The sequence below is a fragment of the Triturus cristatus genome, chromosome 7 (genome assembly GCF_964204655.1).
Source record: "Triturus cristatus chromosome 7, aTriCri1.1, whole genome shotgun sequence".
Classification (NCBI taxonomy): domain Eukaryota; kingdom Metazoa; phylum Chordata; class Amphibia; order Caudata; family Salamandridae; genus Triturus; species Triturus cristatus.
In genome coordinates, this window is record NC_140590.1 from 572096449 (window position 1) to 572119150 (window position 22702).

Sequence of the window (22702 nt, forward strand, 5' to 3'; positions counted from 1 at the left end):
TCCCAATTTCTATATATATTAAAATTGTTGTAACAGTATCCACGAATTGCGATCCCTCTTGTCAGGATTGAATCCACTACTCAGCGCCTAGGCTTCATCAAGGATCTCATATGTTCTTTAAATTTGTTTAGATCGTAGCCCTTCACACATACATTGTTCCGTTGGTATCCTCATGAAAGTTAAGATTATACGAATGCGTTACCAAATATTTATGCTTGGTGCAGGCGAATACTCTATCTTTTTCAGCTATGTGTGTCTTAGTACAGAGAATCATCAGTCACCTTCCCAGATGATCTCTTTGACAAATTCCTTTCTGTACATCAAAGGCGGTAAAAGTAGAGTCGTCCCAAATCTGGGATCTAGTCGTTCCCTTACTCGGGTCCGGTAATGTCCGCAAAGTGGATTCCTTTGATTCAGCTGAACCTAGAACAGTCATTTTACCTCCACTTCCTGGTCGAAAGGATAACAGGTACATTTCGATTGACAATGTCAAACTACAACAAGTGGCCGATTCTTCTTAGTGTGGCTCCGGCGGTTTCCTGCCCCTCGATGCTGAGAAATTCTGTTGTGGCCCGAAATTCTGACACAGTGCCTGATGTTGCTGTCGAGATGCATGCCGTTACTGGTCCCTTGTTGCCACGAACACCTAGTGGTGTGCTTGAAGAAGTTGAGTATGCTTATCCTGCGGATGTTACCTTACCTGTTTTACAATCCACCACAGTTGCCCTCTCACAAGACTCTTTTGAGTCTCGTTCAGTGACTTCCGTTGCCCCGTCCAAGGTTTCAATTTTTGTGGCTTGGTTCAAAAGACATGTTTTGATTCCCCCTTGGACTTACATTTGGCTGGTGCTCATATGTGTTTTTTTGTTTATGTCCATTGGATTTGTGGTAGTGTTTTTTAGACTTATCAATGGACACTACCTGAATGAACGGTCTACAATTCGACTAATTGATGGAACTTTGACCCCCCACTCATCATCACATATTATGAAGAGGGACCAGACTTTTGTGAACATTACTTCCTGGCCTGTGCGTGATGGGATTGCTTGGGATGCCGTAAAATTTCAGATTCATGGCCCCACTGAAGTGAATAATGTGCCAAATGTATTTCGTGTTTCTATGGGTGATGTCGTTAAGCAGAACATTCACTCAGATGATTGGGATGTTCAAGCCATAGAAGCACTGTTTTCTGATTTGAAATATTATGCTGCATTTGATGCTGAAGATTTGTATTTAGATACTGCTAATTATGATGAACAATTTTGTTATCAATATTATGGCACGCATTTCCTACACAAAGCAAATACGTTTAGAAATGTTGTAAATTTTACACAATGGGAACACTGCCCCGCCCCTAGGATGGGCAGCTCTGCCAAGTTGGTGGAAAAATTCACTTATTTTTCTGATTTTAGTGTAGCCCATCCGGCCTCCTTTTATTTTAAGGTTGCGCCTGAGGCTGCTTCTAAAGTTAGACTGACACACACCAAATTGTTGTATTCCAAGTCCTTTATGGACGAGTTGGCAATTGGCGGCTATGATCTGTGGAAAACTACAGTCGATCTTAAATCGGTTTGGGGCTCCAAACAATGGCAAGTACAGGGAACAGAGGCTTTGCATCGTGCCTGTCTTATCCCAAATCATATGTTATTTTTAAATTCCTCGATTTTTCAGACAACCTGTTTTGGATTGGCTACGTCTAAAAAATGTAATTCTCCCTCGATGCCGGATCTGGGTGCTTATCCCAATTGGGGTAATCATACGGATCTATCCCTTGATATGTTGCAGACACTGGTTTCCAACACGTCCTTCAATATTTCTGAATTGAATCCGGAGGGGTGGTTGGTGTGGCAAACGAGTTCGGACTCCTGTCAATGTAGGTTTCTGGATTTGAAGCAGGGGTATACACAGGTTCGTGTGGACCCCCGTTTTGAATCTTCTCACACTGTAACTACCTACTCAGTAGGAAAGTTATGCCAGTCTTGGCTGCAACATTCCACTTTAGCGTCTGTTAAACTCCATTTAGCACGATTAAATGACAAAATAGATTTGAATGATTTTGTTAAGGGTCCTGCAGTCGGCAGGCCCAAACGATGGGTGTATGCTGTTTATAACGAAGTTTGGAAGTTGTCACAAATTGAGGCTGCTTCCAGATTACGTGCTATTGATCAAGCCAATATGGAAAAAGTGTTGGCTGTAATAGATAATAGCATTAACACCCTGTCTTCCAGAATTTATACTTTAGATAATATTGTTTCATCTGTAGTAGACATTGTGCAGGATGATTTGTCTGTTTTGTATCAAGGTCAGAATCAATTGCGTTCTATTATGCAGTTTGCATGGACGTTGCAAACGTTAAAGGCAGGGAAAGTCCCTTGGGATTACATGAATACTTCATCTTTATTCCTTCCCTTTAATTTGACTGCGAAACAGCAATTCATGTCCATGAAAGATGCTACATAGTCATTGCTACACATTGAAAAATTAGAACCTTTGCCTTTCTCTGTTGCCGAATTGAATTCTGCCGTGTGGTTAGTACATGGGTTGATCACGTTACTGTTTTCCCTGTTTAAGTTTAGTTCGTGCATGAAACATTATGCTCTAGGCAGATACGAACAATTGGGTACTGCCTTCCTGCATGAAGTCTGGTCGCTCCCTTTCACATACAGATATGTGAGGGATGGCAAGGAGGTTTACTTGAAAGGTGAAGAGTGCACTTCCACTCCGGATCACTCTGTTGTGTGTAGCCACATTCAATTGCATGGTGCATGTAATGTGCATGCCCCCAATTTAGCCTGCGTCCTGAAAGGGATTCCTGTGCCAGTTATTACTCCATCTTTTACGCTGCTTGCTAACGGTAGTTATTTGCTGTTAAATAATGAGGCTTGCTGTGGGATTCCCTACATAGTGACTGTATCACAGAGGGTGGTTTGCTGTAATAACGTCCTTTTCCCACCCCCGCATGGCCGGCTGGATGTATCCATCTGGCCTTCAATTCCAACCTTGAAAGCAGAGTTCAACAAGATGAGCAGAATAAGGGCTCTATTGTCTCAAAAAGAAGTCGCTTTGACTTCGTCCCGGGAAACATGTGTCCTTCACGTAGCGAACACGCGCACTGAGGTGCAAGCTCTTTTAAATACTGATTTACCGCTTCATTTTGGGACCTTGATACAGACTATCTTTAATGCCTCATCCACAAGTGGCATAGGTAATTTTTTTTAAATCGTGGGCTCCGGCCTCGTGACCTCTTTTCAAACTATTTTTGGGGTGATCCCGGTCTTTTTTCATTCTATTTTTTCCAGTGTCTTCGGAGGTCTCCCTTTACTTCTCGCCCTCGTAGCTGGAATACTGTTGTTGCTCTGTGCCTTGCGCTATGGATGCACAACTTGCGTCGTACGACAACATGTCCCGGCTGCTCCATCTTCGTAACCAGATGCTTGAATTCTATGGCGCTTTACCACCAGCGACTCTGAGCGTAGCCTATGGATTGTCCTTCCGGTTTGCCTACTTTACTTGTGTGCAGTCAGTCTTTCATTGCCTAGATTGTCCATTCCAATGGGCTCTGGATTTGTGTCTGTCAAACCCGGTGTCTCCTGATCCGGATTATGATCGGCTTATGAGCCCCTTAGTGGCTCACGAGTTGGACTGTTCTGGTGTCGGGATTATGGCCTGTGCTGCAGCGCATGGAGTTCTTGGAAATTGGGACATCGGAGCGGCGGCGATTGACTTCTTAGCGAACAGTTACCTTGAGGTACACGCCGGTTGTCCTCGCCAGGTGCTGGAGGCTCCGGTGGTTAAGGAGCATGTATGTTCTTTCCCCGTACTGAACTGGATGGCAGATAATTTTGCAGAACGTTCCAATGATTTCCTCTTGGAAGCTGTTGCAACTTATTGTGCCTATACATTGATGGATTGACTTTTGTACTTTCTTTTCGTCCTATGTCCGTCAATGATGTTTTTTTATCCTCTACATGTTTTTTTTTTAATCCGTTTTAACTTTTTGCTTTGGTTTTTTTTTTCTTCGAACTTTTTCACTTCCCTTATATGGACTTATAGTTCATGCCCTTGGTTCCGTTCTATCAAACTTGAACTCTGCGTTCTTGCAAGTGCGCCCCTACTGGTTAGTGGTCCGATCATGGGGGGGTGTAGTGAAGATCGTTATCTACCTATGTACAACGCTAAGTTAGCATAACCGCGTTGAATGTTAGAAAGCCATCTTGCCGCTTTTGCTGCTTTTGCACACGACACTGTAGTCACATGTTATTAAATTGAGAAATGCTTACTTGACTTTGCTTCACATGAGAACTGTCTGTTGTTAACATCCTAAACAGTGAATAGCGACCTTGGTCTGTGCACAGTGTAACAGAAACAGTCTGGGTCGCGACGCTAGACGGTGCATGTTGTTGAGTTCAGGTTGATCGGCCCACTAGTTTAGCCATAACACGCACGCAGCTGCAAATACCTGAAAGTCGAATGCTTTTAATATTGCAGTGTTACATGTTTTCAATTGATTCAGAATAAGAGCGTTCCTAGGAACAGAGCATAGCTGATCCTGTGATGTGAACTCTCTGAGCTGATCTATACGGTATGGGGTTCCCCATTCAAGCCTAGAGACCTTTTATTAGTCTAATAATACTATTAGTGTGTTAGAGAAAGGAAGGTGGCCTAGAGCCACTGTCATTTTAGTATGATTACTCCTTTCATTTTCTATGGTATTTTAACTATGCTGATGGTTTTGATTTTAATCGTTTGTCTGCTAATGTTAGCCAAACTGCTGCATATTAGGACACGAGGTTTATAAAATAAACTCTTTAAACTTTTCCCGTGTCTCTGTTTATTCTGTTGTGGACTGGTACGGGAATAATTACGAAAAGGTGTTTCTGATTCCCACCATTCCTGAGAAATATACTAAGTCGCTTGTTCTGGGTTGTCTATACATTGGGACCGCCGAGCTAAACCTCGGATAACGAATGGGACACTGATGCTGGCCGGATAGGGGGTTCTGGGTTCTGAGGTGAGTTTTTGGTACACCGCAATTCACTGAGGGCCTGGGTTCCTGCGCATAGTTCTGCGCATAAGCAGAATCCCTGCAACACCCCGGGGCCTTAGACATTTTTAAAAATATATAGTAAAAAAATTAAAAGGGAGAGGGGTGGGCGCCGCCCCCTTCCCAGACCGATTACGGCCCTGGCGACCCCATCCCCAGGACTAGGCCTTTGTTTGATGAAAGAGACAACAGAGTTGCAGAAAGAAACAAGAGAGGTGCAGAGAAAAGCTATAGAAGTGTAGAAAGAGACAAGTGAGGTGCAGAAAGAGTCCAGAGAGGTGCAGAAAGAGGCAAGAGAGGTGCAGAAAGAGGCAATAGAGGTGTAGAAAGAAGCAGGTGAGGTGCAGAAACAGGCAAGAGAGTTGCAAAAAGAAACAATAGAGGTGCAGAAAAGGTAAGAGAAGTGCAGAAAGAGGCAAGTGAGGTGCAGAAAGAAGCAGGTGAGGTGCAGAAACAGGCAAGAGGGGTGCAGAAGGAGGCAAGAGAAGTGCAGGAAGAGGCAAGAGAAGTGCAGAAAGAGGCAAGAGAGTTGCAAAAAGAAACAAGAGAATTGCAAAAAGAAACAAGAGAGGTGCAGAAAGAGGCAAGAGAAGTGCAGAAAGAGGAAAGGGAAGTGCAGAAAGAAGCAAGTGAGGTGCAGAAACAGGCAAGAGAAATACAGAAAGAGGCAAGAGAAGTGCAGAAAGAAGCAACAGAGGTGCAGAAGGAGGCAAGAGAACTGCAGAAAGAGGCAAGACAAGTACATAAAGAAGCAATAGAGGTGCAGAAGGAGGCAAGAGAGGTGCAGAAAGAAGAAAGAGGGGTGCAGAAAGAAGAAAGAGGGGTGCAGAAAGAGGCAAGGGGGGCAGAAAGAAGCAAGAGATGTGGAAAAAACAATAGAAGTGCAGAAAGAACCATCTGAGGTGCTGAAAGAGGCATGAAGGGTGCAGAAAGACGCAAGAGAAATGCAGAAAGAAGCAACAGGTGCAGAAAGAGGCAAGAGAATTGCAGAAAGAAACAAGAGAGGTGCAGAAAAAGCAAGAGAAGTGCAGAAAGAGGCAAGTGAGGTGCAGAAAGAGGCAAGAGAAGTACAGAAAGAGGCAAGAGAGGTGCAGAAAAAGGCCAGTAAAGTGCAAAAACATGCAAGAGGGATGCAGAAAGAGGCAAGAGAAGTACAGAAAGAAGTAACAGAGATGCAGAATGAAGCAAGAGAACTGCAGAAGGAAACAAGAGAGTTGCAGAAACAGGCAAGAGAGGTGCAGAAAGAGGCAAGATAGGTACACAAAGAGGGAAGAAGTGTACACAAAGAGGCAAGAGGGATGCATAAAAAAATAAGAGGTGCAGAAAAAGCAAGAGAAGTGCAGAAAGAGGCAAGTGAGGTGCAGAAAGAGGCAAGGGAAGTGCAGAAAGAGGCAAGTGAGGTACAGAAAAAGGCAACAGTGGTGCAGAAATAGGCAAGAGAAGTGATGAAAGAGACAAGACAACAGAGTTGCAGAAAGAAACAAGAGTGGTGCAGAGAAAAGCTATAGAAGTGTAGAAAGAGACAAGTGAGGTGCAGAAAGAGTCAAGAGAAGTGCAGAAGCAGACAAGAGAGGTTCAGAAAGAGGCAATAGAGGTGCAGAATGAGGCAAGTGAGATGCAGAAACAGGCAAGAGGGGTGCAGAAAGAGGCAAGAGAAGTGCAGAAAGGCAAGAGAATGGCAGAAAGAGGCAAGAGAATTACAGAAAGAAACAAGAGAGGTGCAGAAAAGGCAAGAGAAGTGCAGAAATATGCAAGTGAGGTGCAGAAAGAGACAAGAGAAGTGCAGAAAAAGGCAAGAGAGGCGCAGAAAGAAGCAAGCGAGGTGCAGAAACAGGAAAGAGAAATGCAGAAAGAGCCAAGAGGGGTGCAGAAAGAAGCAAGAGAGATGTAGAAAAAAGCATTAGAAGTGCAGAAAGAACCACCGGAGGTGCAGAAAGAGGCAATAGAAGTGCAGAAATAGGCAAGTGAGGTGCAGAAAGAGACAAGTGAGGTGCAGCAACAGGCAAGAGAGGTGCAGAAAGAAGACCCCATCCCCCGGGGCCTATAATTAAAAAATTAAAAGGGAGAGGGGTGGGCACCGCCCCCCTTCCCAGGCCGATTACGGCCCTGGCGACCCCATCCCCAGGACTAGGCCTTTGTTTGATGAAAGAGACAACAGAGTTGCAGAAAGAAACAAGAGAGGTGCAGAGAAAAGCTATAGAAGTGTAGAAAGAGACAAGTTAGGTGCAGAAAGAGTCAAGAGAAGTGCAGCAGCAGACAAGAGAGGTTCAGAAAGACGCAAGAGAGGTGCAGAATGAGGCAAGTGTGAGGCAGAAAGGCAAGAGAAGTGCAGAAAAGGGCAAGAGAGGTACAGAAAGGTGCAGAAAGAAGCAAGAGAAGTGCAGAAAGAGGCAAGTGAGGTGCAGAAAGAGGCAAGAGAAGTGCAGCAAGAGGCAAGAGAAGTGCAGAAAGAGGCAAGAGAGTTGCAAAAAGAAACAAGAGAGGTGCAGAAAAGGCAAGAGAAGTGCAGAAAGAGGAAAGGGGAGTGCAGAAAGAGGCAAGTGAGGTGCAGAAACAGGCAAGAGAAATACAGAAAAAGGCAAGAGAGGTGCAGCAAGAAGCAACAGAGGTGCAGAAGGAGGCAAGAGAACTGCAGAAAGAGGTAAGACAAGTGCATAAAGAAGCAATAGAGGTGCAGAAGGAGGCAAGAGAGGTGCAGAAAGAAGAAAGAGGGGTGCAGAAAGAGGCAAGGGGGCAGAAAGAAGCAAGAGATGTGGAAAAAACAATAGAAGTGCAGAATGAACCATCTGAGGTGCTGAAAGAGGCATGAAGGGTGCAGAAAGACGCAAGAGAAATGCAGAAAGAAGCAACAGGTGCAGAAAGAGGCAAGAGAATTGCAGAAAGAAACAAGAGAGGTGCAGAAAAAGCAAGAGAAGTGCAGAAAGAGGCAAGTGAGGTGCAGAAAGAGGCAAGAGAAGTACAGAAAGAGGCAAGAGAGGTGCAGAAAAAGGCCAGTAAAGTGCAAAAACATGCAAGAGGGATGCAGAAAGAGGCAAGAGAAGTACAGAAAGAAGTAACAGAGATGCAGAATGAAGCAAGAGAACTGCAGAAGGAAACAAGAGAGTTGCAGAAACAGGCAAGAGAGGTGCAGAAAGAGGCAAGATAGGTACACAAAGAGGGAAGAAGTGTACACAAAGAGGCAAGAGGGATGCATAAAAAAATAAGAGGTGCAGAAAAAGCAAGAGAAGTGCAGAAAGAGGCAAGTGAGGTGCAGAAAGAGGCAAGGGAAGTGCAGAAAGAGGCAAGTGAGGTACAGAAAAAGGCAACAGTGGTGCAGAAATAGGCAAGAGAAGTGATGAAAGAGACAAGACAACAGAGTTGCAGAAAGAAACAAGAGTGGTGCAGAGAAAAGCTATAGAAGTGTAGAAAGAGACAAGTGAGGTGCAGAAAGAGTCAAGAGAAGTGCAGAAGCAGACAAGAGAGGTTCAGAAAGAGGCAATAGAGGTGCAGAATGAGGCAAGTGAGATGCAGAAACAGGCAAGAGGGGTGCAGAAAGAGGCAAGAGAAGTGCAGAAAGGCAAGAAAATGGCAGAAAGAGGCAAGAGAATTACAGAAAGAAACAAGAGAGGTGCAGAAAAGGCAAGAGAAGTGCAGAAATATGCAAGTGAGGTGCAGAAAGAGACAAGAGAAGTGCAGAAAAAGGCAAGAGAGGCGCAGAAAGAAGCAAGCGAGGTGCAGAAACAGGAAAGAGAAATGCAGAAAGAGCCAAGAGGGGTGCAGAAAGAAGCAAGAGAGATGTAGAAAAAAGCATTAGAAGTGCAGAAAGAACCACCGGAGGTGCAGAAAGAGGCAATAGAAGTGCAGAAATAGGCAAGTGAGGTGCAGAAAGAGACAAGTGAGGTGCAGCAACAGGCAAGAGAGGTGCAGAAAGAAGACCCCATCCCCCGGGGCCTATAATTAAAAAATTAAAAGGGAGAGGGGTGGGCACCGCCCCCCTTCCCAGGCCGATTACGGCCCTGGCGACCCCATCCCCAGGACTCGGCCTTTGTTTGATGAAAGAGACAACAGAGTTGCAGAAAGAAACAAGAGAGGTGCAGAGAAAAGCTATAGAAGTGTAGAAAGAGACAAGTTAGGTGCAGAAAGAGTCAAGAGAAGTGCAGCAGCAGACAAGAGAGGTTCAGAAAGACGCAAGAGAGGTGCAGAATGAGGCAAGTGAGAGGCAGAAAGGCAAGAGAAGTGCAGAAAAGGGCAAGAGAGGTACAGAAAGGTGCAGAAAGAAGCAAGAGAAGTGCAGAAAGAGGCAAGTGAGGTGCAGAAAGAGGCAAGAGAAGTGCAGCAAGAGGCAAGAGAAGTGCAGAAAGAGGCAAGAGAGTTGCAAAAAGAAACAAGAGAGGTGCAGAAAAGGCAAGAGAAGTGCAGAAAGAGGAAAGGGGAGTGCAGAAAGAGGCAAGTGAGGTGCAGAAACAGGCAAGAGAAATACAGAAAAAGGCAAGAGAGGTGCAGCAAGAAGCAACAGAGGTGCAGAAGGAGGCAAGAGAACTGCAGAAAGAGGTAAGACAAGTGCATAAAGAAGCAATAGAGGTGCAGAAGGAGGCAAGAGAGGTGCAGAAAGAAGAAAGAGGGGTGCAGAAAGAGGCAAGGGGGCAGAAAGAAGCAAGAGATGTGGAAAAAACAATAGAAGTGCAGAATGAACCATCTGAGGTGCTGAAAGAGGCATGAAGGGTGCAGAAAGACGCAAGAGAAATGCAGAAAGAAGCAACAGGTGCAGAAAGAGGCAAGAGAATTGCAGAAAGAAACAAGAGAGGTGCAGAAAAAGCAAGAGAAGTGCAGAAAGAGGCAAGTGAGGTGCAGAAAGAGGCAAGAGAAGTACAGAAAGAGGCAAGAGAGGTGCAGAAAAAGGCCAGTAAAGTGCAAAAACATGCAAGAGGGATGCAGAAAGAGGCAAGAGAAGTACAGAAAGAAGTAACAGAGATGCAGAATGAAGCAAGAGAACTGCAGAAGGAAACAAGAGAGTTGCAGAAACAGGCAAGAGAGGTGCAGAAAGAGGCAAGATAGGTACACAAAGAGGGAAGAAGTGTACACAAAGAGGCAAGAGGGATGCATAAAAAAATAAGAGAGGTGCAGAAAAAGCAAGAGAAGTGCAGAAAGAGGCAAGTGAGGTGCAGAAAGAGGCAAGGGAAGTGCAGAAAGAGGCAAGTGAGGTACAGAAAAAGGCAACAGTGGTGCAGAAATAGGCAAGAGAAGTGATGAAAGAGACAAGACAACAGAGTTGCAGAAAGAAACAAGAGTGGTGCAGAGAAAAGCTATAGAAGTGTAGAAAGAGACAAGTGAGGTGCAGAAAGAGTCAAGAGAAGTGCAGAAGCAGACAAGAGAGGTTCAGAAAGAGGCAATAGAGGTGCAGAATGAGGCAAGTGAGATGCAGAAACAGGCAAGAGGGGTGCAGAAAGAGGCAAGAGAAGTGCAGAAAGGCAAGAGAATGGCAGAAAGAGGCAAGAGAATTACAGAAAGAAACAAGAGAGGTGCAGAAAAGGCAAGAGAAGTGCAGAAATATGCAAGTGAGGTGCAGAAAGAGACAAGAGAAGTGCAGAAAAAGGCAAGAGAGGCGCAGAAAGAAGCAAGCGAGGTGCAGAAACAGGAAAGAGAAATGCAGAAAGAGCCAAGAGGGGTGCAGAAAGAAGCAAGAGAGATGTAGAAAAAAGCATTAGAAGTGCAGAAAGAACCACCGGAGGTGCAGAAAGAGGCAATAGAAGTGCAGAAATAGGCAAGTGAGGTGCAGAAAGAGACAAGTGAGGTGCAGCAACAGGCAAGAGAGGTGCAGAAAGAAGACCCCATCCCCCGGGGCCTATAATTAAAAAATTAAAAGGGAGAGGGGTGGGCGCCGCCCCCCTTCCCAGGCCGATTACGGCCCTGGCGACCCCATCCCCAGGACTAGGCCTTTGTTTGATGAAAGAGACAACAGAGTTGCAGAAAGAAACAAGAGAGGTGCAGAGAAAAGCTATAGAAGTGTAGAAAGAGACAAGTTAGGTGCAGAAAGAGTCAAGAGAAGTGCAGCAGCAGACAAGAGAGGTTCAGAAAGACGCAAGAGAGGTGCAGAATGAGGCAAGTGAGAGGCAGAAAGGCAAGAGAAGTGCAGAAAAGGGCAAGAGAGGTACAGAAAGGTGCAGAAAGAAGCAAGAGAAGTGCAGAAAGAGGCAAGTGAGGTGCAGAAAGAGGCAAGAGAAGTGCAGAAAAGGGCAAGAGAGGTACAGAAAGAAGCAATAGAGGTGCAGAAGGATGCAAGAGAGGTGCAGCAAGAGCAAAGAGGAGTGCAGAAAGAAGCAAGAGAAATGTGGAAAAAAGCAATAGAAGTGCAGAAAGAACCAACGGAGGTGCAGAAAGAGGCAAGAAAAGTGCAGAAAGAAGCAACAGAGCTGCATAAGGAAGCAAGAGAACTGCAGAAAGAAGCAAGAGAGTTACAGAAACAGGCAAAAGAGGTGCAGAAAGAGGCAAGATAGGTATACAAAGAGGGAAGAAGGGTGCAGAAAGAAACAAGAGAGGTGCAGAAAGAGGCAAGTGAGGTGCAGAAAGAGGCAAGACAAGTGCAGAAAGAGGCAAGTGAGGTTCAGAAAGAGACAAGTGAGGTGCAGCAACAGGCAAGATGGGTGCAGAAAGAAAACCCCATCCCCAGGGCCTTAGACATTTAAAAAAATATAAATTAAAAAAATTAAATGTGAGAGTGGTGGGCGTCGCCCCTTTCCCATGCCGATTACGGCCCTGGCGATCCCATCCCCCAGGACTAGGCCTTTTATTTTTTTTTTTATTTATAGGGGAGTGGGGCCATTCCGCCCCCCCTCCCCGGGCCAATTTCGGCCCTGGGGCCCGGAAAAAACTTTTTTTTATAGAAGAGGAACTGCATGGCCCCTTTGGGCCATTTTTGGCCTGGAGATCCGATCCCCCGTGCCTGGCCTGCCTTTTATTTAAAAAAACATTTTGCGCGGTCTCTCTCCCGGGCCACCTTTGGCCCCGGGTGCCCCATCCCCCAGGGCCTGGCCTCATGTTGGGCACCGCGGGGGAGGCCCAATGCCCCTGCTTTCGCTGCTGGCTCCCCTTGCCCAAAAGCAATTCTGCTTTGCTTCATGGAAGCTAGAGCAGGTTTCCTGCTCTCGCTTCCATAAAGCAAAGCAGTGTTTGCTATCCTGCCATAGCAAACTTCAATGTCCCGGGGGGGACACCCTGGGACATTGCTGGAGCCGGCCCTGGGGGTCAGCGATCCCTAAGGCCATTGAGGGCTCCGGCCCCGGTACAACATGTGTGCAGCCCCAGGGAGGTAGTGGTCCCTGGTGCCGGGCGTCCGCAAGGGACCCCCATATTAGAATAATTAGTGCCCTGGGGAGGTGGTGGTCCCCGGTAGAATGTGTGGGGGGGTTCGAGCCCCACCACACTTTGTTTTTAAAAGTAGCCCCGGGGAGGTGATGGCTTGGGTGGCCCGCGAAGCCCCCCCACCCAAAATAAATTAAAGCCCGGGGAAGTGGCGGTCCCCTGGACAGCATGGGGGGTAGAAGCCCCCCACACATTTGTATAAAAAAAGCCCCAGGGAGGTAGCGGTCCCCGGGGCTGCGGTACCCGCTATATAATTATGTATTGCCCTTGGGACCTGGCCCACCCAGGGGCTTAAAACAAACAAAGCGCAGGAGCCCACGCTTCATTTTTTTTTATTTTCGAAAATGTTAGAAAAATGCTTTTTTGCTTTTTTGGGATCCTCTCACCAGGCCTAGTGTGTCAGGGTGTTTCTACCCTGCCTCATTTTCTTGTTTTTTCACCTTTTTTCTTGTGACTCGGTTCAACCGAGTCACAAGATGGCTGCCAACACTTCCTGGTTTGAAGTATTGGCAGCCAATCAGGGTCAAGCTTGTGCTAGGGAGGGTTCGCGGATCCACCGCGGCCACCAAATACTAATATTTTTTTATGTATGTATTTCGCAGGAACTACTGAACGGATTTACACCATTTAAAAAAAAGGTCACTTTCTGAACCAAGAGCTACCTTTTTGCCAAATTTGGTGTAATTCTGTTCAGCAGTTCGAGCTGTAGCTTTGTCTAAAGTTTTCTATGAAAATGAACATAAAGAAAACGCGTTTTGGGACCCCCTTTTACCTCGGCCCCCGCTTGACGAATCACCCAGAAACTTTCAAGACAGGAGCTGACCTGAGCAGGGCATTAGTTTTGAAAATTTAGCGAAGATTCATCAAATGGCGCCTGATGTCACTGTGGCGCGTTTTAAGTTGTAGAATTAAGTCCCCTTGAATCCTGACGGTCCCAGGGGGCCAACTAACCCACGAGGTACGTCCATTAAGTGCCACAGAGTTGCATTGCAGAGGGTGTAAAATGGGGCATGGCCTTGGACCATCGCTCTGCAACGCAGCTCTGTGGTGCTTACTGGAGGTACGTGGTGCGCTAGTTGGACCCAGGGACTCTCAGGATTCAAGGGGACTTAATCCCCCAACTTAAAACGGGCCACAGGGCACCTTTCCACAGTGGTAAAGGGAGAGGGCGGGGCCAGAGGTGACGTGTGCAAACACGCCCTGTGGCGCGTTTTAAGTTGGTGAATTAAGTCCCCTTCAATCCTGAGGGCCCCAGGGGGTCAACTAGGCCACCAGATACCTCCAGTAAGCGCCACAGGGCTTCGTTGCAGAGAGGTGGTCCAGGCACGTACTTAACGCCAATTAAACTTAGCAGGATATATGTGGTGAGAGACGCAACATACCCCAGTTGTAGAGAGGATGGCGCACCATTCTTCCATGTGGCATGGGAATGCAGTGGGGTCCTCCAATTCTGGCAGAAGGTGGCAGAAAGAATGAAGGAGGTGACCTGCCCGATCCAGGAAGCCACAGACAGGAATGTCTATTCGGTATAGTCAAGAAGCCAAAGGAGGGTAGGAGTTGGAAATACTTGCAGCTGGCTCTTGTGCTGGCAATGCAAAGATTAGCCATTGGTTGGATGGCCCAGAGACCACCCTCATAGACCTATGGCATGGAAACATGATGAAATGGGCCCAAGCAAAAGAGATGCATATGAAAAAGACCCGTAGGGGCGAGAAGCTGGAAGAATACTTGACAGAGTGGGCGGCTCTTATGGGTAATATGTCCTGGGAGGCAGGGGAGAGAGAGAATAAAAGGGTACCTGAAGGGGACGATGGGACATAGTAACGGAGAACACAGGAGGCAACAGCTAGTGTGCTCAGACATGATTCTGAGGGATGACACATAGATCACTAAATAATGCGAAACAAGGCAAGTTGAGAATCAATCGTAAGAGGCCAAATGCTGGGTTAACTAGGGATATATACAGTTGGAAGACAGATAGATGAAAGGTAGACTGTACAGCACTTAAAATCGAAACAAAGTTAGTCTCGGTTAGGTCTCACTTTGGCACATGTATAAGAATATATGATGCAAGTTGTTGTAAACGTAATATGATGCTCAGAGTGGTGCGTACCCTGTGCTATTGTGATATTATTGTCTTGTAAAAACTGTGCGAAAAGATGGCTTTAATAATAAAAAGATTGTTAAAAAAAATTGTAACTATTGGAAGAAAGGAGCTAAAAATATACTTCACAGTATCAAAATGACAGAAAAAAATCCAGCAACTTGCCACTGTTAGATTTATCATAAATCTCACCGAAAAGAAGCTATAGAACTTTCTGTTTTGTAGGTCAGATTCCAGCCTTCCAGCAGCCCTCTGCCAGGCTGAGCCAATCTGTTTTAATGATGTGTGAAGTGGCCTGACAAGAGACAAAGGATTTCCTGTGGGAGGAGAACTGCAAGCTGCAGACCAAAAGCAGATGGGGTGGATGAGCCAAACTGGTCTTCGAAGAGGGTATGGCAGTTTAGGGCAGCACAGGCTCACCCCCACATCCTGCACTCCCAGCCAGGCAGGTGCCTCTGTAATTCGATTAGCAGATGGGTTGGAAGGAGAGTGTTAAGCCACGCCAGTGGGATTAGTTAGCCAGATCTTGACCTCTAGGAGAAAGTTTCTCCATTTTGGATTTTGGAAGAATAGTGCTTTCCGGGACAAGAGTATGCAACACTTTGGAGGGAGATGTCATACGTCTGGGTTTCACCCTGAACCCCATTGGTCAGGGGTGCCCCCCCAATTGTCCCCCATCAGCACAAGATAAAAACTGTGAGAGCTGCACAGCAACTCAGGTCCCTGCCTGGAATAATCTAGAGAAGAAGGACTGCCCTGCTGGAACCCCTGGTCTGTACTCTAAGAGGACTGCAGTCATAAGAACTTCCCCTGCTGCACACTTTGGAACTACCGCCCTAAGGGCTATGCCTCTGAATAAGGAGCGAAAGGTACAAAAGAACTACAAGAGTTCCCTGCCTAACACTACAGAAGAAGGACTGCCCTGCTGGAACCCCGACCTGCACCCAAAGGATTGCACCCTGCAGGACTGCACCTGCTGTATAGTTAGTGCTACAGCCCTAAGGACTTTGCCTTGTTTCAAAAGTGAAAGGAGTGATTCCCTGACACAACAGGTTAAAAGAGATCCACCTTCATCATCTCCACCAAAAAGAACCCATCTGAATGCGTCCAGTGGACTTTTAAAGATTTAGCCAGGTGCATTGCAGGAAACATAGTCCCAACATCCCAAGGACCATCTCAGAGCTTCTAGACCCTTGGATTGGTGTTTTGGACACTTTGAACCCACAAGAGGAACTTCAAGAAGAAGTTTCAGAAGTTTGGAGCAACGTTATTGAAAAGCACCATAAGTTCACCAGGTGCACCTTGTGGGAGTTGTAGTCCCTGACGCCAAGTGGCAGACCGGAGAATCGGAACCCTTAGCTGGTGCTATGGACCACTTTCTTGTATATTGAAACACTTTTGGAAGTAAGTGTAAAGTGTTACATCATGGGTGGCCTGAACTCTGGACTTTGTCTCGGTCCAGCGCAACCTTTTTTAACCCTTTGAACGCGATTTGCTTCTAAGCGCTAGTTTTACCTTTAATCTTTACAAATTCATATCTCTGGTTCCCTACATTGGATTTTTGTCATTTTGGTGTCATTTTAATCATAAAAATATAACCTATTATTATTAGATGGTGTTGTATTTTTATTGTGTGTTGTGTCTTACTTATTTAATGTATTGATGTTTTTGAATGCTTTACACACCTATCTCCTAAATTAAGCCTGCTACCAAGGGTTGAGCAAGGGAATAATTTATTGAGACCTCGAATGAGCCTTTTATTGTATGTTAGGTCCTTACTTATCACTACTAATAAACCACTTTCCAACATTTGGTGTTCAGTGGTGAAGATAAGTATCTTGTGTTTGACTACACCATACAGTAATTAAGTGAAGATCTTTGAAAATCCTCTAAATAGATTTTTGAATTTTTGAAATTTGGATTCAAACTGTTTTTAAATCAATTTTTTTATGTTTCTAAATTGTTCGATCTCTGTGTTGCCAAAGTTTTTGTGACCCACATCTAGGGATGCCATGGAGTTTGATCTGGCTAACCTGTCTAAATGCGCTGAGATTAGGATACAGTGTAGGGCTAGGGGGCTACCTGCTACAAATAGGATTAGAAAGGCAGAGATGGTTAGGTCACTGTAGGTCTGGGCAGAGTCAGCTCCAGGGAATGAAGGGGTGGGGAAAGATGGCCCCTCAACAACTTCCAAGTGGATGATGATGAAGACTCTTCCATTTCTTCTAGCACCAGGATCATACTTCCAGCTAGTGGAGGGTGGAGGCTTCCTCACATAGGAACCAGAGCTGTCACTTGCAGAGAGACAGCTTGAGGTTCAGTTAGTGTCTATCGTGTTAGAGAAGGAGAAACTGGAACTAGTGAAGAAGTGGGCAAGGGAGGAAGCAAGAAGAAATGGTGGCAACAACAAAGAGGAAGATGTTCAATCAATCAATCAGAACATTTATAGAGCGCTCCACTCACCTGTGAGGGTCTCAAGGCGCTGGTGGGGGGGAGAGGGGGGGGGGGGGGTGAAGCAGCTACTGATTGAACAGCCAGGTCTTGAGAAGTCTCCTGAAGGCCAGCAGGTCCTGGGTCTGTCGCAGGTGTATGGGGAGGGTGTTCCAGGTCTTGGCGGCGAGGTGGGAGAATGATCTGCCGCCAGTGGTCTTTCGGCGGATGCGTGAGATGGTGGCGAGGGCGAGGTCTGCGGAGCGAAGCTGGCGCTTCAGGGTGTCGAAGGTGAGTCGTTCATTGAGGTATGCCAATCCGGCGTTCTGGAGTGCTTTGTGGGCGTGGGTGAGGAGCTTGAAGGTGATCCTCTTGTTGATCATGAGCCAGTGCAGGTCTCTCAGGTGGACGGTGATGTGACTGTGGTGGGGGATTCCAAGGATGAGGCGTGCGGAGGCGTTTTGTATGCATTGGAGTCTTTCTGGAGTTTGGCCGTGGTTCCTGCGTAGAGGGCGTTACCGTAGTCCAGCCTGCTGCTGACAAGGGCTTGGGTGACCATCCTTCTGGTATCAGTGGGGATCCATCTGTAGATCTTGCGGAGCATGCGGAGGGTGTTGAAGCAGGAGGAGGAGACAGTGTTGACTTGCTGGGTCATGAAGAGCGTTGAGTCCAGGATGAAACCCAGGTTGCATGCGTGGTTGGTGGGTGTCGGGGCAGCTCCCAACGTGGCCGGCCACCAGGAGTCATCCCATGCGGAGGGGGTGGAGCCAAGGATGAGGACTTCCGTCTTGTCAGAGTTCAGTTTCAGATGGCTGGTCTTCATCCACTCTGCGACGGCCTTCATTCCCTCGTGGAGGTTGGATTTAGCGGTGGCCGGCTCCTTGGTAAGGGAGAGGATTAGCTGGGTGTCGTCGGCGTACGAGATGATGTCGAGGTGGTGTGCTTGGACGATGTTGGCGAGCGGTGCCATGTAGATGTTGAAAAGGGTCAGGCTGAGGGATGATCCTTGGGGTACGCCACAGGTGACCGTGGTGGCTTTGAATCTGAATGGGGGAGACGGACTCGCTGGGTTCTGCCGGTGAGGTAGGAGGTGATCCAGTTCAGGGTTTTGTCATGGATCCCTGCTTCGTGGAGGCGTGTGCATAGGGTGTGATAGCAGACAGTGTCGAAGGTGGCCGAGATGTCCAGGAGGATGAGGGCCGCGGTTTCGCCGTTGTCCAGGAGGGTCCTGATATCGTCTGTGGCAGCGATGAGGGCGGTTTCTGTGCTGTGGTTGCTGCGGAAGCTGGATTGGGTGGAGTCCAGGATGTTGTTCTCCTCCAGGAAGTGGGTTAGGTGTCTGTTGGCGGTCTTCTCAATAACTTTCGCCGGGAACGGGAGCAAGGAGATGGGGCGAAAGTTCTTGAGGTCCTTTGGGTCCGCCTTAGGTTTCTTGAGCAGGGCGTTGATCTCGGCGTGTTTCCAGCTCTCCGGAACGGTGGCGGTCTCGAAGGAGCTGTTGATGATCTTTCAGAGTTGGGGTGCGATGATGGAGCTTGCTTTGTTGAAGATGTGGTGGGGGCAGGGGTTGGAAGGAGAGGCGGAGTGGATGGTGTTCATGATTATGATGGTGTCTTCGTCGTTGACGTGGTTCCAGGAGAGCAGGAGGTCGTGTGTTTGGTGGGTGTTGGGTCGGGGATGTCGGCGTCTGTCGTCTGTCGTCTGTCGTCGGTGTCTGTGTGTCGAAGCTGTCGTGGATGTCTGCGATCTTGCGGCGGAAGAAGGTGGCCAGGGAGTCGCAGAGTTCTTGCGGGAGCTGGGGGAGGCGAGTTATTTCACGATGCTGAAGAGCTCTTTGCTGTTGTGTGTGTTGTTGTCGATGCATTCCTTGAAGGAGGTCCTTTTGGCAGATCTGATGAGTTGGTGGTTCTTGCCTCTGGCGTTCTTGAGGGCTGCGTGGTTGTCTGATCTTGGCGCCACTGCTTCTCGATTCTTTGGCAGGTTTGTTTGGAAGACTGGTGGTCGGCGTTGAACCAGATGGCTCTCGTGTCGGTGCGCCTGTTGGAGGGTTTCCTGATTGGGGCAAGGGTGTTGGCGCAGTCGTCGATCCGTTGTCTGTGTGGGCCGCTGCGCTGGTGTCAGAGGGATCGGATGGGTGGTCTCGGGCAAGGGTGGTGAGTAGCTGTCTTCGGTGACTTTGTTCCAGCTGCGGTATGGGATTCGTTGCAGTTGGATGTGCGTGGTGTGTTTCTCGAAGGAGAAGTGGATGCAGTGGTTGTCGGTCCAGTGGAGTTCGGTGGTGTGGCTGAAGGTGATATGTTTGTTGGCGGAGAAGATGGGGTCGAGAGTGTTTTCGGCGGAGTGGGTGGGCATTGTGCGAGCTGTTTGAGTCCGAGGTTGGCTAGGTTGTCGATCAGGATTGTGGAGTTGCTGTCGTTAGGGTTCTCGAGGTGGAAGTTCAGGTCTCCGAGGAGGATGTAGTCTGTGGAGGTGAGGGTGTGCATGCTGATGAGGTCGGCGTTGGAGTCGCTGAACTGTGGTCGGGGTCCCGGGGGTCTGTAGACAAGGGTTCCTCTGAGGGTGGTGTTGTGATCGACGTGGATCTGGAAGTGCAGGTGTTTGGCCATGCTGAGGGAGTCTTCGATGTTGGTTGAAATTCTGATGGTGTTCCTGTGGACGATGGCGATTTCTCCTCCTGGATTGTTGTTTCGGTCCCTGCGGGTGATCTTGTAGCCATCCGGGATGGCTATGGCTATGTCGGGCGCCGAGGAGGCGTTCATCCAGGTCTCCGTCAGGAAGGCGACGTCCGAGGACTTTGAATCGAGAAGGTCCCAGAGTTCAACGGCGTACTGGTGGACTGAGTGGGTGTTGAGTAGTATGCATCTGAGACTGTTGTAGCCTGCTTTGGTGGGAAGGGCAGGACGTGCCGGTGTGCCCTGGCTGGTGTAGCTGCACTTTCGGCAGGTGGAGGGTCCATGGGTGTACTTCGGGGTGGCCTGTAGGCAGGTGGAGGATCGGGCAGCGTTGAGTGTGTTGAGGGTGTTGGCGACGTAGCAGCGGCGGGTGTTGTGGCGCATGCGCGGGCCAGGGGGTCTGGCGCTAGGCACGGTCCAGGCACGGACGGGCGCAAACGGGCTTGCCTCGCACCCGCTCCGCGCATCCGGTGCGCGTCCACGCAGCGGTCCCCATATATAGGGGAGGAGGGCGGGAGCAGAGGTCGGGAGGCGGGAGCGGGGCTGAGTAGGGGGCGGGGCCGCAGGGCCAGCAGCGGCGGGAAAGCGGGCAGAGGCGAAGGGAGTCAACCCCAAGAAACACAAGAGAACAGTGGCGAGGGGCCAAGGGGAAAGTACTGACCCAAAAACACTTAATTAAATAACCCAGAAGAACAAAAACAGTACGGGCAATGCAGGGGCAGCAGGGAAGCAGAGAAAAACGGACACAGAGCAGATGCAGTGCGAGACCTGACGAGCAGCAGGCTCCAACCCTGTATGGCGGGAGGACTCTGCTGGCGCGGTGGACGGAGCGGCTGAGCTGCTGGGGAGGGTGCTGTCCTTATGTTAAGATGTCCAGGGGTGGTGGGTTTAGTCCCAGACTTTACAAGGGAATAGTTCCATGTATGTAGAAGGGGGCGACATTGATAAATTGATGGCTGCATTTGAAAGGGCCCTTAAGATGAGAAGGTCCACTCTAAATATAGGGGTTCACTCCTGTGGGAGTCGATCCCAGTAGTTGGGAGGGATAGGCTCCTGATTCTATTAGGGGATGAGGCAAAATCCTACCCACACATGAAGAAATGCCTAGTCAGGAACTTTGGTGTGACCTTAGAGCGGTACAGGGTGAAGTTCAGGAACACCACAAAGATACACACACAGTCCTGGGTGTACTTTGTGGACATCTCAGTGAAGGCACTGGAGAATTGGCATGAAGGTAAACAGGTGAGTACTTATGAGGGGCTGTACAATGTAATTCTTAAAGAGCAGATCTTGACTCATTGTGTTCAAGAGAAGTTACACCAGTATCTAGTGGACTCTAAGCTGTCTGGACTGGGGGAGAAAGCTGATGAGTGGGTGAGGACCCGGGTTTTTAATCAGCTACCAAGGGATTGAGCAAGGGAATATTTTATTGAGACCTTGACTGAACCTTCTTGTGTGTGCGGCCTTATTACTAGTGGTAGGTCCCTACTTATCACTACTGATATACCACTTTTCAACGTGGTGGATGAGGTGGTCACCTCCAAATCAGTACTGATAACAACAGCTGTCATCAGTGGGTGCACCACCCCTTTCCTAGCTCCCCAGTGGATCCTTTATTCCATGATGCCTCTATCTCTTGAGAGCTTTGTGACAAGCAAGATATTACTACATTCCAGTTGGTGCATCTGCTTGGGCAAGTGGCAGCATGCGTCCATTTAATAAACAGTACACTGCATGACTATGCAATCCTGAAATGCAATTCTCAGTTTGCCTGGTGGGTGAGATGGTGCTTCCAGTTTGATGCTGACAACAGCAGCTTGCAGCTGGGGTTGCCCCTACCCTTTTTAGATCCCGTCTGGACTTTCCATTCCTTGCTGCGTTGTACTTGTTGCAAGCTTTGTGACAAGATATTGATTTTGGTTGGTGAATCTGTCTGAACGGGTGACAGAATTTTTCAATCTGCAAGGAAGCACCCTGTGTGGCTATGTAGCCCCTGAAATATATTTTCAGCTTGATTGGTGGGAACCTCCATACCACGATACACACATAGGCATGGTGACAACTGCAGCTTGTGCGTAGTGCCACTAGCCCTAAATGATGTTTCCCTCCAACTCCTCCATTCAATGTTGCCTCATGCCTGCTAAGAAAGTTGTGAGAACTCCAGATGAACTGGAGATTGTTAATTCTCTATACAATTGGTCCTTTGACATATGCATGTCACTGAGATTTGCTTAGTTTTTTGGCCGATGCCCTCTACATATTGGACGTAGGAGTCATGCTGGATTTTACAAGATGACCAGTCATGCCAAGAAAGTCCCCTTCAGCCCGTTTAGATGTAAGGAAGTTCACCCATCTATGACTTTCCACTGGAATAAGCATAAGTTGTCTCGATACCTCATGTCATCAATTCTTCAAGAAAGTATAATAAGAAGTACAGGGAGAGAGTGGGCTTTGAGTCACCTCCCTTCAAACACTGGCTTTTGTGTGGTTTTCATGGTTTGGCATTGCTTGAGTGGGCTGTTTATGGTCCCATTAGAATCTCCCATTTATGGCTTTTTGGTTTAGGAAGAGTTTGTTATTGGAAGCCTTGGCCTGTTGTAAAAACACACTGCTATTCCTCTATTCACTAACAGCTCTTGCGGGTTTATATATTTTATTTTGCTGTCATGTTGCTGAATTTTGCAATATGGCCCTTTGTTAAAAGTATCCATTATGCAATTTGTTATGCTTAGCAATTACAACATAATCTTCTGACTCCTTTTCATAACACTCATCTCTAAAAACGCAGATGTTTCATTATGGGATTATGATTCAAGGACAGATGTGGAATACACACCCACACTCTCTTTCCCTAACAAGAGCCAGACTTGTTGACTTTTCCAATGCCTGTTTGACAATTATGGGACCAGGTTGTAGCAGTTGAGATCTCTACAGTTATAGGCAAGTATACATCACATTCTCTCAAGACTCCTCCGTGGTGACAGCTCTCCAGAAAACACTCAGTGAGATTAAAATGGGGACCGGAGATATTAGCCTGCAGCTAAATAGATCAAAGAATTATAGATTGAGTGCTTAAGTGAGTACAAATGAAACGTCCTAACGCCCCCTCATCTG

At 47.6% G+C, this 22702-nt stretch overlaps 1 protein-coding gene across 2 annotated transcripts in view; it reads left to right on the top strand.

Moving 5' to 3' along the window:
* MYCBPAP (MYCBP associated protein) overlaps positions 1–22702 on the top strand; it is an 835305-nt gene that overhangs the window by 647380 nt on the left and 165223 nt on the right. The window lies entirely within an intron of this gene.